This window comes from Neovison vison, chromosome 1 (genome assembly GCF_020171115.1).
Source record: "Neovison vison isolate M4711 chromosome 1, ASM_NN_V1, whole genome shotgun sequence".
NCBI classification, from domain to species: Eukaryota; Metazoa; Chordata; class Mammalia; order Carnivora; family Mustelidae; genus Neogale; species Neogale vison.
This window is the reverse complement of record NC_058091.1, coordinates 316291095-316306167: the sequence shown is the minus strand read 5'-3', so window position 1 is coordinate 316306167 and position 15073 is coordinate 316291095.

Genomic DNA, 15073 nt, shown 5'->3' with positions numbered 1-15073 from the left:
ACGGGATGGCGGTCTCCCGGAGTCCAAAGGCCAGCACACAGCCAAGCCTCGGGAAGGAGCTGCAGAGGCCTGGGAACTCTGAGGTTCACACCCCTTTCCCCCTTCTCAGACTGAGTTTCGGCCCAGCTCAAACTCTGCCCACGTGCAGAGATCTATGGGCAAGCAGGGACAAAGTCCACACCACCAAACAGGGTGTCCTGCTGCTCCTGCATCTAGAAGCTGATGCAGGCAAGTCGGGTCCAAGGATCCCGAGGGAGGCCTGCAGGACCCGCCCAGTGTGTCCCCGGGTCTGCATGGGACAGAAACGGAGCGCGGGCCAGCCGGAGATGAAAGCCGAGTTTATGGCACGAGAGAGCGCGGTTCCGGAGAGTCTGGGAGACTCAGATAGGGAAGGAGGGAGGCTCATCTTTGGGACCTGGGGTTTTTATGGGGATGGTGGTCCGGTGTAAGCTCTCTCAGACATCCAGAGGTCTTTTGTGGGTCAGTTATCCATTGGAGCCTGGGGTCATGGCATTGAGATGTTTAGTGCCCATAGCTGGGAACACACATATGATGATTTCATCTTGTCGTTCTAGAGAAATCACTAACTCCTTATCCTCTACAAGGAGGACATACACTATTTATAGTATGAGGCTTGTGTAAAGCAGGAGAGCAGGTCCTAGAAAGAGAAGAAGCAGGAAAAGGAAGGAAAACAAACAAAAATTTTTTAATGGAGTCCTTCAGTTTCCTTATCTCAAAGTTTTAGAAAGGTCTTGCATGGCATTCTGGAAGGTTGGATACAAACCCCATGCTGTGCAGGGACTTGGGACCGACCCGGCTTCTAGGCTGCTTCCGTATCTTGACCATTGTAGTGAATGCTGCTGTAAACAGAGGATGCATGCATGGATCCCTTTGCATCAGTATTTTTGTGTCCTTGGGAGTAAATACTGAGTATTGCGATTGTTGGGTTGTAGCGTAGCTCTGTTTTCAACTTCGTGAGGAGCCTCTACACTGTTCTAGAGCGGCCGCACCAGCTTGCATTCCCACCAACATGCAGAAGGGCCCCCTTTCTCCGCATCCTCGCCAGCACCTATTGCTTCCTGAGTTGCTCATTTCAACCATTCTGGCAGGTGTGGCATCTCACTGTGGTCTCCATCTGCATTTCCCTGGGGATGAGTGATGGTCAGCATCTTCTCACGTGCCTGTCGGTCATATGTATGTCTTTGCAGAAATCTCTGTTCATGTCCTCTGTCCGTTTTTTAAAAAAGATTTTGTTTATTTATTTGACAGGGAGAGGCACAACCAGAGAGGAAACACAAGCAGGGGGAGTGGGTGAGGGAGAAGCAGGCTTCCCGCTGAACAGGGAGCCCGATGCTGGGCCCGATCTCAGGCTTGGGATCGTGACCTGAGCCAAAGGCAGACGCTTAATGACTGAGCACCCAGGTGCCCCTCTTCTGCACATTTTTAATTGGATTATTTGTTTTTTGGGTGTTCAGTTTTAAGAGTTCTTTATATATTTTACATACTAACTTTTTATAGGTTACGACATTTGCAAATATCTTCTCTCCTTCATAGGTTACTTTTTAGTTTTGTTGATTATTTCCTTCCCTGTGCAGAAGTTTTTATTTTGATGAAGTCCCAACAGTTTATTTTTGCTTTGATTTCCTTTGCCTGAGGAGCTGTATCTAGGAAAAGTGCGCTATGGTAGGTTGTAACAACTGTAAACAATAAAGTTCCTTTCTGCTCTCCTATTGCTTCTTTGTAAATTGTCATATGTTTCACTTCTGTGTACGCCATCAAGTCCATGATACATAGTTACTTTTATTTTAAACAATTACATGTTGAATAAGTTAAAGGCAGGCATAAATGCACTTTGTACAGATGTTTATGCTCTTTGCTCCTCTGTACCTATCCTGGCTTCCGGCTGCAGTTTGTTCCTTTACCCTCCATTGCTTCCTTTTGTCCTTCTTATACAGATCTGGTGGTGGTGGATCCTGTCCATCACTATTTGTGCGAAAATGCTTTTAATTTGTTTTCATTTTCTTGAGAGAGATTTTTACTAATTATAGAGTCCTTGGTCGATGGGCATGTTTTCTCCAGCATGTCAAAGCACAGTGTTTTATTTTTCTTGCTTACACTGTTTCTGACGAGAAACGAGCAGTGATTCCCATTCCTGTCCCTCTGTATATGCTGTGTCTGTTTCCTCTGATTGTTTTTAGAAATTTTTTAAAAAGAAGCCATTATTTTTCAGCAATGTGTTGGTGATAGCTGGAGTGTGGTTCGTCTTGTTTGTCCTGCTAGAGGCTTAGCAAACTGATTTGTGAATTTCATCAAATTTGAAAATGTTGTAGCTAAGAAGTCTTTAAACATGGTCTGCCTTCTCTTCTGTGACTCTGGTTGTATGAGTGGCTTGCCGCTGCCCTGATGTCGGTGAGGGTCTTCTTACTTCTTCAGCTTTCCCCTGCTCCATGCTTAGGTTTGAACCCTTTCTAAGGTTGTATATTTTGGTTCACTGATTTTCTTGTTTCCCCCTGTAGTTTCCAAACTGCTGTTCAGCTCGTCTTGTGAATTTTTCATTTCAGATGTTTTAGTCTTCATTTCTAGAAGTTCCACGGGGTTTTAAAATTTTTGTGTATCCTGGAGAAAACACCATATGGTAAATGGAGATAGTCCCTCTGTCCTTGTCCAGGGGCACCTCTCTCCATGTTGTGGGTACGTCAGTGCGTTCAACTGTCTCCGTGTTTGTAGATATTTGAGTTGTTTCCAGCTTTTAGCTGTTAAATGAGGACTGTAGTGCATAACCTTGAACATATGTCTTTTCCTTCTTTCCTTTCCTTTCTTTCCTTTTCATTTTCTTTCTCCTTCTCCTCCTCCTCCCTTTCTCCCTCCCCCTCCTCCTCCTCCCCCTCCTCCTCCTCCTTTTTCTTTTTTTGCCAGCGTGTCTTTGGGATAGATCCTCAGAAGTGGAATTGTTGGCTGAAATGATAAATGCCTGTGTAGTTTTCCAGCTATCACCAAATGCCTTCCCTTGGGTGGTGTAGGGCTCACATCCAACCCGGGAAGTAGGAGGATGTCTGTTTATCCACAGGGCTGCCGTCAGAGGGCAGTGTCAGACCTCTGGGGTTTGGCCAATTTGTTAGGCGAGATGTTGTCATTTCAAGTTGTTTTCATGAAAAAGAAGGGGCCCGTGTTTGGAGCAGGAGCCGTAGATATTCTGGGCGCATTCTGAGCTGTGCCCAGGCTGTTTGATGAGCTCAAGGACTAGCCACCACCACAGTCCCTTCCTCTCAGTGCTGAGACAGGACGAGCTCTGCAGGATTCATTCAGTGAAAATAAAATCCCATTGAGTGAGTTTATGGGTTTGGGAAACTGAAAAGTACAGCTGCGGCGCAGCCAGGTCGACACACTAGAACCTGGTGGTTGCCAGAGTCAGCAGGGCTGAGCGCCCAACTCTGTGCGTCTTTTCCGCTGGAACCAAGCCAACTCCGTGTCTCAAGAGGTTGTCTCAGCAAGTGAAGGAAGCCACCACGGGCGGCCCCAGAAGCTGGACAGTGTCGTCGGATGAAGTGCGTCACCTCCTCTTTGTGCCAGCGGGATAACGTGCTGGTGGGCAGCGTGCTTGGAAGGAGGAGGGTTGGAAACCCACGGAGTGGGATTGAGAGGACCGGCTCGTGTGAGGCGTGTGAGGGCGTGTGGGCGGCCTCGGCTGGCCCCGGGCTCTGTGCAAGGCTTGCGCTTCTGTGGCCAGGTCCGTGGAGAGGCGGCTTCGCCGTCGCATGTTCTGCCCCCTTGGTTCCGGAGGCTGGAAGTCTGAGATCAGGCTCGGGCAGGCCGGTTTCTCCTGAATCTCTGTGCTTGAGATACCGACTTCTCTCTGTGTCCTCGCACAGTCGTCCCTGTGTATGTGTGTCCTGCTCCCCTCTTCCCGTGAGGACACTGGTCCTATTGGGTCAGGACGCACCTGAATGACCTCCTTTAGCTTGATCGCCTCTGTAGGGACTTCATGTCCACGCGCGGTCACGGGCCGAGGTACTGGGGGTCAGGGTTTCAGTAGATGACTTTGCAGAAGACAATTCATGCTGTAATGGTCCCTCCCTCCCCACTCGCGTTTCACTGCAAACTCTGCCAATGTGTCGCTATAATCCCTGCTGTTTCGAGGGTCGGGGGGAAGTGCCAGGGGAGCATGAGGTCCTGGGAAGGGGAGACACAGACCATTCCAGGGTATTCAGTGCTCCCCTGTGTCTCCGACACTTGGCCCACACTGGTCCCTGGAGACGTCCCCCACCTGCTGGGGAGGAAGGAGGCAGGCACCTCTTTCATTGTTTGAGGGGGCTGGTGTCGCATCAGGCGTGGGGTCACAGACAGGGAAGTTTGGCCGGTACAGGCATTGGGACTGGGTTTCTTGGGTTTCACTGCCCTCGGGAGGCGCTGATGGTCCCCCAGGGTCATGCCCTCATTGACAGCTCCATTTCCTGGGAGGAAAATCAATGAGATTACAGGTTGCAGCCTTAGAACACACAAGCCCTATTATTATCTTACAAAAAGGCAGGCTAGCCTTCCCACGGAGCTTTTATTAAGACTTGGTGTCAATACTGTGGTTTGCAGTTACCTTAGGAAACCCATTTCGAACAGATAGTAGATTCTGTCCTCTGGAACACAGGCACACACGGTTTCTGGACGCCAGCATGCGGACCGAAGCAGCTCTTCACGTGGCAGGAGGGAGTCAGCTCACGGCCACTGGGTCTGACCACGCTTCCTTGTCCTCCCCGCCAACATTTCCCCCAACTCCCAGCCCTGGGCTCTGACGGCTGACCACGAGTAGTAATGACAGCCGTGGCCCTGCCTCGTGGACGCCCGTGTGCCTAGGCCCTCCTGGGAGCACAGCCACACCGAGGTCCCCAAGCAGCCCCGACAACAGACTCCTCAGGCCCCGTCGGGCACGCGCCGACCGCGGGGGCCACGCGTGCGGCTCTGACACGAGGTGTGGCCCGTGGTGCCGACAGTCCTGTGTTGGAAAAGCACAAAGGCTGTCCATCCTGACGACAGCAGCCACCCACTCTCTCCACCATCTACCTCACACGAGCTATTTGCAGATAAGGAAACTGAGGCAGGAAGCATCTGGGGCTGGGTTCCAGGCCGCCGACCACCCCTCGGCCAGTTCTCATGCCGTGCCCAGCTGTGGGAGGGGCCGGATGGTGGACACCTGAGGGTCTGAGAGGGAGGGCCGGGGATTGGTGATGTGCGGGGCCTCCCTGGGCAGGAAAGCAGGGCTGGGGGTGCCCTGGGCCCTGCCTCTCTGGAGCCTGAGCCACCTCGATGGGGTGGATGTGCCTGTGGCTGCGGGGGCCCAGGAGCTCCAGCAGGTGGAAAGCTCCAACATGGGGCATGTTTAGACCCGGGAGCCGCAGAGGCCGGGGGAGCTGCTGGGGGGGTCAGCAGTGCCCTCCCGCACCTCCACACTCGGGATCCAGTTGGTGGGGAGGAGGGTCTCCTAGCCGTGCCCATGTGAGGGTGGCCACGCGCATGCCACAGACTGCTCACCCGGGATGAAGCCGCTGGTGCTGAGGGGAGCTTCTCCCCAGCCGACTGTGCTCACCGTGGACTGGGGGCTCTTGTTCTAGGACTGAATGCTCGTGTGCGTGAATTCCCAGGCCAAAGCCCCAGCTCCTGCTGTGATGGTGTCAGGAGGCTGGACTTTGGGGGGCCCTTAGGCTAGATGGGGTCACAGGGCTAGGGCCCACAGGGTGTGATCAACAACCTTGTAAGTAGAGATGCCAGTGCGCTTGCCCCCCCCCCGCCCCACTGTCATCTCCACGCCCCCCCTGCTGTCCCCTACTATCCCCACGCCCCCCCCGCTGCCCCTGCTGTCCCCCCACCCCCACGCCCCCTGCAATCCCCATGCCTCCTCTGCCCCTCGCCATCCCCCGCCCCACCACCTGCCGTCCCTATGCCCCTCCCTGTCTCTGTGGCTCCTTTCTCCCCAGGTGACGCCCTGCCATCCCCAGGGCCTCATGTTCGTGGGGGGCCTGCACTCAGAGCCCCCCAGCCGCCATCCTGAACGGCTTCATGAGCTTGAACAGGACTCTGGGTTCTCGTCTCGTGCCGGCCCGGCAGTCACGCAGCGGCTTTGGGCCGTCAGCAGCATGTTGGCGGCTTGCTCCGTCCTAGAATATAGACATGGTAATTTCAGGTTTGCTAACTCGCCTCTTTGGGCAAAAGAGATTTCCTAACTAGGGCACAGTGTCCAAGCACAGTTCTTTTTGTCATGTAGCAGTCACAACGCAGGCTTCCAAAGACCTGGGTCAGGCCAGGAGGGGCTGGGGGAGGCACCGAGGGACGGGGGCAGGGGAGGGACCCCCAGGCACCCAGGAGGTGGGCGGCTGCTCCCAGGGCCCTCTGGCTGCAGGGAGAGGAGCTGGCCTCAGGCGTGCCTGGGCCACGCGCGTGCGCCTGCGGACTCAGGCCGTCTGGTTTCAACTCAGCAGACCTCAGCAGACAGGCAGTGGTGGTGTGTCATCCCCGGGGAAGGAACCGCAGGGGAGGGCTGGGAGCAGGGTAAGCACAGGCTCCGCCACTCCCCACAGCACAGCAGCCTCGTCAGAGGCGGCCACCAGCCTCGGGCCAGCTTCTTGAAGAAGCCCCTCACCTCCGGGACCCGGAGCGATCCGCAGCCACTGGCCGTGGCCAGCAGCGTGGGCCAGCACGTTGCACATACATTTGCATTTCTTGTTAAAAAGTCCATTGGAGCCATAAGAAAACCCGCTTTTCTGTGCACTAGCCGTGATCAGCGACTGCCGCCATGGGGAGCCAATGAACCAGCATCCATCCCACAGCTGCCATCGGCCGCCAGATCAGCAGGTCCTGTGCCCGACCCTACCGGCTGTCAGCTCCTTCCACACTTTGGACCTTTGCTGGTCAAAGGGGGATGGGGGCGCGGTGCAGGGGAGGAGACACCCACCTCTCCACTGGGGCTTCCTCCTCCGGCCAGGACCCCCCCATGCCCAGCTGCAGGCAAATCCAGGCCCCTGAGACGGCCCCTGGCGTGGGGAAGATGGAAGCGGGCAGCATTCACGTGCCGCCTGCTGGAACAGACCTGTAAGCGACGGTCCGCTTCGCCTTCTCAGCCTTTAAAATGATCATTTGTGGTATCATAGAATGTTCTAGAATTCTAGATTTAGTTTTTCAGTGTGAAGAAGACTCAGTGGATATCACAACATTTAACAGCTGGTGGGTTGTAACCCACCTTTTAAAGTGTTTGTCACAAGGCACTCCAAATATTAGCCTGAGATCCAGATAGGGAATGAGGTCACCGTGAGGCCGTGGGAGCTTTGTGGGGCACCTGCGGCCAAGCCCGGGCTCGGCTGGGACCTTCAGCCTCTGACACAAGGAAACGTGTCTGATGGACCCTTCATCGACACAACAAATAACTTTAAGAAAGAGGAGCTTAGCTCCTGGAATAAGTGAAATGATTTTAAATTCTACATAAATACATTTGGTGCATAAGTCAATATGGGCTTGGTTTTTAAAGTTCAGCTATAGAAATGGAAGGTTTTTGCCTTCAAGCTGGAGGAGGAAGATGTCTAAGCAAATGGTGCCTTCTATTTGCGCTGTGTGCTCAGGGACCCTGGGAGGGCTGTGGCCCTCAGAGGGGCAGCCTCCCCAGAAAACACCCCCCTCCGCAAGGAGGGGGTTCTGCTGCTCGCGGTGGAATTTCCTGGTGTCACGAGGGTCTCGTGTTCATCTAAGGCCCCGGGACAGTGAGGGGGAGCTGGGCAGGGGAAGGGAAGACGGTCCTTGTCCCTTGGATGTTGGCGGAGGCCGGTAGCCAGAGTGAGTCAGCGTCTGAGCCCCTGGGGTCTCTGTATCACACCATCCTCCCAAGGGAAGACACAAGAAAGGGCCCTACCTGGGACCCTGCTTGGGACCGGGTAGGCTACAGGGCAGCCAGCTTGGGGTGGGAACGGGGGTGTTCCCGTCCCCATGTGGCTTTCTGCAGGGTGCCTGGGACCTGCATGATGGTCTCCCAGCCTCCCCTGCGGTCTCAGCTCTGGGGGTACGCAGGGGTGGTGAGGAGACCTGCCCCCAGGCCGGCTCCCCGTGTCCCCTGCACAGCCTCCCAGCCATTCCCGGGGCGTCTTGTGAGTGACCACAGGTCCTCGAGTTGGGCGGAGGTGGCCAGCAATCCTGGCACAGAGGCCTCTGCACTTGAGCGAGAGTCCGCGTTTCGGGCTCAGAGGTCCTGTCCAACACTGGGCTTCCACGTCCTTGTGACTCAGCAGTCCCATCCACAGCGGGCTGGCCTGCGCTGGTGTCTGTGACCTATGTCCCTGACCCCCGGGACACTTGATTCCTGCTGCAGAGAGGCAGACGCGTTCCAGCACTAAAGGTCGTGAGGCGTCCTGCCCTGGGACCTGCGGATAACTCAGCTCCCACCCTGTCCGCTGGGGTGCCATGGCCTCTCCCAGCCCCCTCCCAGCCCCCTCTCCTCAGGACAGGGCCCCCTCTCCCTCAGGACAGGGCCCCCTCTCAGACCTGCCTGCCCTGGGCCTCCCTTCCCCACCTGCCGGCTTAGGCAGTTGGGCAGTGCCGGCCAGCCGGAGGGACCTGCAGCCGGGGGTGACCAACCCCAGAGGGCGGGGCCCCGAGTCTGCGACCCGGCAGATGCGAGCTCCCGTCTCCCCCTCCTCTGCCTCCCCACCTCCTGCCTCCCTGCCTCCGTGGCCTCCGGGCCTCTGTCTCTCTTGCTCACACGTGCTCACGTCTGAGGCACACGTTCTACAAGATAGACCCTGCCCTTCTCAGGGGCACCTGACTCTGACATTTTCTATTTTGTTAAACTAAAAAGAAAGCAGAGCCGGCCTCACTAATGGATGTATCCTGACGTTTCCGTTCTACGTAAGGACACCAGCCAGGGCAGCGGCAGACGCGAGGGTCTCGGGTTTGGCTGAAGGGGTCTCTGGGGCCCACCCAGCAGGTGGAGGGGGAGGTCGCCACTGGCTTTTGCTTTGTTTTCCCAGCTCCGGGGTGAGACTGCCTTGAGCAGCCCGGTGAGCTGGGTTTAAGGACCGTGATCTGCTGGGCAGGGACAACGCCCCAGGCTCTGTGCTGAGTTCAGGACCTGGGACCTTTGGGAGGAGGAGGGCAGCAGGCAGTGTCTCCCGTGGGGGACAAAAGAGCATAGGACTTCACTCATAAACTCAACTCAAACAAGGCGACCTCTTGTTCTGCTGTCGGTAGTCGGGAGGCAGGTAAAGGCCATGAGGTTGCTGGTCAGATGCATCCACGAGATTAGAGGGGATTGTGGAATCAAAACAAGAAAAGCCAAGCAGGGAGAATCCACTTATCCTATAAATCACCTATTTCCCTGATGCGGAGCCTTTATTAAAATGCTTCTCTCAAAGGAAAAATCTCACGGCTTTTCTGGGCTTTAACACCCAGACTTTGCATCTAAAGGTCATTTGGCAAAGAGCGTAAATCCGATGGTAAAGTGCAGTGTGGACGGGGGACTCAGACGCGGCACATACAGAAGCAGGGGGAGAGCAGACTCTCCCCTCTCACGGACCTTGCTTTCTGCAGCGGGTTAGTGTGGAAGGAAAACAGGTCTTTAGGTGTTTCCGAAATTAGCTCCACTTGTATCAAAAGCCTGCCGTCTCTTTGGAGAATAAATATAGCACTCGTGAGTCAAGCCCCATGGGGGGATTTACCAAAACGATCGATTTCTAGGTGTAATATAGGACTTTCCGCTCATTCATGCACCATCCACTGTCTATGCTTGTCCTACTCACCCGTCTGTGTGGACATCCATCCAGATACTCCTGCACGCATCTGTGCGCATCCGTCCACCCATCCGTCCACCCATCTGTCCATCCATCCATCCATCCACATCCACATCCATCCACATCCGTCCCCCACCCATGCATCTGTCCATCCAGCGCCATCAGCCCAAGCACCATCCCTCCATGTGCCCCTCCACCCGTCCCTCTACCACCCCCCCGCCCAGCCAGCGCCCAGCCAGCACCCCGAGCGCACCAACCTTCCACCCGCGGATCCGTCCCCGTCCCTTCGCCCTCGACCACTCATCACCCGCCATCCACCCAACCACGGCCGTCCGTTCTTCTATCCTCCTTCCTTCTCCTCCTCACCTCGCCGGCTAATCACCATCTGTCCATTCACCAAACCCTCACCCGTGTTCCTGGAAACGTCCGCCCATTCACTCATTTATGTGTAAATAGATCCCAAGTGCCACGGTCAGCCATGCCGCAGGCCCACTCCAGACCCCGGCAGGAACGCAGAAGACCAGTTCAGTCTTCGCTCACAGGGGAGCCCCCAGCCCACTGAGAGGCAGACGAGGAGTATCTGCATGGGAGACATGAGACATGGGCCCCTGCTCGGGACGGCTGGAGGGGGTTCACGGAGCACTGACCAGGGCTGACCCCAGAAGCAGGGTCACAGCAAACCTCAGACGTGATGTCCAAGAGAAGCGGGGGTGGAGTAAGGAGTCAGCAGTGGGAACGTGGGGGATGGCAGCGGACAGCAGATCGCTCTGGAGAGAGGGACAGGCAGAGGGGAAGACCGCAGAGGTGTCTGGCGAGGCCGGACCCAGCGTGTGGCCTCAGGGAACCTGAATTCCCTTGCTGGGTGGACCCACCTCTGGTAGTTTCCTGGGGCCGCAGAACAAGTCCCCAAGGCTGGGTGGCCGAGCATAGCAGAAATGTGCTCTCACGTTCTGGAGTTCATGTCTGGCTTGGGGCAAGGCTGCTTCCTTCCATCCCCCCAAGACGGATGCGGTTTCCGGTGAAGTCGAGCCCAGCCTGACCCACGGGGGCCGGGGAGCGCACTTCTACCCCAGCCCGTGGTGCCCGGCGCCTGCGCGCACACATCTGTCCGCCTCTGTCAGCAGGCCGCCGCGGGCTGGGCTCGAGTCCCAGGCATCTTGGCGGGAGGCTGTCCTGGGTGTTGTCGGGGTGAGAGTCCCACCCCGGGCAGGTGGGGCACGGTCACACCCGGCGGCGGGCGGGCCTCCATGGGGGGCCCAAACCTGGGTCCGCTGCCGGACGGTCCGCTTCGCAGGCAACGCAGACCCTTTCCCAAGTGCACGCGCTAATCTCCTCTCCTACCCGAAACGTAGCCGGGTCGCGGCTCCCGTCTGCTCACTGCCGTGCGTGACGCGGCTCAGATCCGGCTGCTGGGGCAGGTGGCAGGTGGCCTCGCACCCCTCATTCCTAACGCGGCTGAGCGGCTTTTCACGCGGGCGTGCACCCCTGGGACTCGCCACTTTGCTGGGAGCCCGCCCGCTTTCCTGACGGGTTTTGTGGCGGCAGAACTCGTGATACATACACGTTTGTGTTTTGCCCACCGGGACCAGATGCGTGTCTTGTTGTTCACAAACCCCTTCACGCCACAGCCGGGTTGGTGCTCTTGGGGAGACTTTGGCAAATGCCTGAAGGAGAAGCACGGGTTGCCAAGGGAACCAGCCCTGAACTGAGGGAACTCTCGGTTCCGCCCCCTGATCTCCAGGGGAGCCCCCGGGGGAGGTTGGATGGATCAGCAGTGGCCAAGCACACCTGTGTAGAGAACCCTCCTGAAACTGCAAGGGACGGGGATCGGCGAGCGCCCAGGCCGGTGAACCAGACCGCCTCCCTGCGCCCGCACGCTGGCCCCAAACTGCAGGGGGACGGAAACTCTTTGCTACAGACCTCGCCCTGTGATCGCGTCCTCCGGAGGCTGGTCCGCACCCTTCACCGTCCTTGGGAAGAAACCAGTAATTTAGTGAGTGGACTGGTGTCCCTGAGTTCTGTGGGCCACTCCCGCAAAGTAGCCGAACCCGAGGAGGGGACTGTGGGGGCCTCTGACTCATGGCCATTTGGTCAGAAGCACAGGTGATGCCCGGACTTGTGACCGACGTCTGCAGTGGCAGCGGGGTGCTCGCATGGGACAGAGCCCTTAGCCTGTGGCATCGGACGCCGAGTCCGGGCAGACAGCGTCAGGGGTGAGTCCAAGTGCAGGACACCCTGCTGGGCTGCACAGACTTGCTTGGGGAAGGGAACCCTGTCTCGTGTCGGAACCGGATTCAGAATCAACACTGACCACAGACTGACGATGTCCCCCAGTTTTTATTGACTTGTAGGAGTTCTTTATATATTGAGATCACTTCCATATGTGGCTCAGTTCCGGGCAGTGTATGGCTGTCTGTCCGTGGGCCGCCTAGGCAGGAGCCCAGCCCAGGCCCCTGGGGCCAGGATGCCAGTGGGACTCCTGTCGCAAGCCCAGGGGTGTGGAGACAAGACCTCTCAGCCATGCAGGGTGGCCAGGCTCCACGGAAGCAGGTCTCTGGGACAGTCGGAGAAGTGCTCACACCCGAGCCGTGCCTGCCTTTCCACGAGGACCTCTACCGATTGCTGCAGACTGTGTCTGTGGGTGTCCACGTACAAGTGCCATGAGTGTCCATGTGCACATCAGTGTGTGTCCACGCGCCGTGTGTACAGGTCCACGTTCACGTACATGCGTGTCTGTGTGCACAATGTGTGTGTCAACGTGTGCATGCGTGTGCAGCCCGTGTGTCTGCGTGTTCACGTGGGGCAGATGTAGCTTGCGTGCTGTGTGCACACAAGTGTGTCCCTGTGTGTCTGGGGATATGGAGGAAGGACAACCTGACCCCCAGGAGATCGGGGGGCGTCTTTCTCAGTCCGAGATGTCTGGCCCCATGGCTCTCCCAGGTACGTGACTCCTGTGAGGCTTCCTGTGGCGCCGTGGCCACCATCAGGCTGTTGTACCAGCTTCTTCCAGGGACCGGCAGGTGCCCACGCTGCCCCTGGGGTGAGGGCACAGCTGGAACAGAGCGGGCCACGGTCCGACCTGCGCTGCAGGAGGCCACTGGCAGGAGTCTGCGTGGACCTTGTCTGCTCCTGAGGCCCCTTGGTGACTGGTGGCGGGGGGCATGAGGACGCTGTGGCCCACGTGGCTCATCCCCTTGGGGCAGGGGTCTTGTCTCCGCCCCCCTCCCCGGGTCTGTCGTGATGGCGCATCTTCCCCTTCACATCCAGGGGCGGGCAGAGGTGGAGACCCCGTGGGGACAGGGCCCTAGGGAAGCCGCGTGGGCAGCTCTGGGTGGTTGAGGCGTGGCTCACTGGCACGTGGCTGGGGATGGAGCTGACCCGAGGGCTTCGTGTGTGTCCTGTGGTCCCTGATGAAGTGACACCTGAAGGAAGCACGGCGTTCGTCGGGGGGTCCCAAAGAACAGCGATGGCGCAGGGGGCGGCACGGAGCCCTCGTGTGAGTGAGCCGTCAGGATCCTCCGAGGGGGCCAGGCTGGGGGCCAGTGTCCTAGGAGGTGGGTCATGGCCTACAGGACAGACCCGCTGCCTGAGGATTTAGGTCCTGGAGGGGCACTGGTGTCTATTCCAAACTTAGCGAGAAGCCATACACGCCTCCTATGGGCCGTGGCCAGAGCTGACTGGTATCTGGATCGACCCTTTTGGCCCCAGAGTGGACAAGAGATCCTCTGGGGGCCAAGGGTAGGGAACCATTCAGGACCCTGGTGTCCTGTCCCCAGAAGACGGGCTTGGGTGGGGTGGCGGCAGTGGTCCGAAAGGTCCGGATGCAGGGCTGGCGTGTGGCCACGTGGGGCGCCTGCGGGGGAACTGATGGCAGAGGAACGCTCGGGAGCGGAGGGCTGGGGGGCGGGGCTGGGGGGTGTGGGGGAGTCTGCAGGCTGAGGTCCCGGGCCCGGGTCAAGCCCAGCGGTGCTCCCTCCGGGTGGGGGCAGTGGGGGAACCACAGCTTGAGCCGAGAAAGGCGCCCACACAGCTACGGTCCGTTTTCCCACATGATTTATTGTTGCGGACGACTCACGCGAGGTGCCGACCACGGATACAGACAGACAGACAGACAGACAGACGCCGACACCGCTATCTACACAGAGCACTCAGGCTGCCGGCCCCCGCTGTCCACGTGCCGTCCACGAGCGGCCCCTCCTCAGCCCTGGGCACCAAGGACCCCTCACAGGCGATGGCCACACGGGGGCCACAGCACGACCTCTCGGGGCCCGGGGCACAGGCTGCATGTGGCCTCCGGGTTCTGGCGGCCAGGTCCCCTTCAGGGCGACGCCCGCGTGCAGGGAGCAGCGTGGCTGCCGTCGGTTTGTGGTGCTGCCAACGTGCGCACAAATGGCAACTGGCACGTCACGGACGGGTCTTCAGAACCAGCCCTGCCTCCTGAGGATGGGTCTCGGTTCACAGGGAGACACGATTTGAAACGGCCGTTCCCCAACATGGATGGTGCTGCTGCGGGGGGAACGCGAGCCGAGGAACGGAAGCCCCGGCGGCGGCTTCCTCCCCAGGTCCCGGGACCCCAGGCCACCCACCGCGGGCGCCTGGCAGGGTCAGGGCCTGGGGGTGAGGGGCACACACCCCTGCCTCCTGGGGCCGGGGACCTGCAGCGAGGCGGCCGTGACTGTGCGCGGCCCACGATGGGCAGGGGTGGCGGCAGCGTGCACAGGCCCCCGTTGTGTTTCTGTCCGCTAGAAGGAAGCACGGAGCGTCCCCATCACATACACTGGGACCCTGGGCAGGTTCTGCGCACACGAGGCGCATGGTGTGGGGACACGTGGTGGCCCCACTTTATTGCCTTTTGTGGTTTCCCCAGGGCACCTTCTACACAATTCGGCAACCTACGACATGTGGCTCTTCTAGCTGGAGCGAAACAAAACACCCAGAAGGTCCCGAGCCCTGGGCTGTCCGCTGCCGCGGTGGCCACTTGTCTTGTCCGCACACGGGGGACAGCAAGACCCGCACTCAGGGGCAGCCGGCGGGGGTGGCGGTGGGAGGGGGCGGGCTCGGCACAAACAGAACACGGACGGACGGCTTCTACCTGCAGGAAGGGGCACGGGTCTACGTTACGTGGTCACAGACACAAGCAGACGGCCAGTCCGCTCCTGGTGGCAAAGGAAGGGCGCACGGAGCCGGGAGGCGGAGGCTCCGTGCGGTCCTCGGAGAGCAGGAGTCCCGCGGCCGGCCGTTCTCTCCCAGCTCGGGGGGCTCTTCTCGCGGGCGTCTCTCCTGCGCTGCGGCGGCCGTCCGGGCCCCCTGCCCGCCGG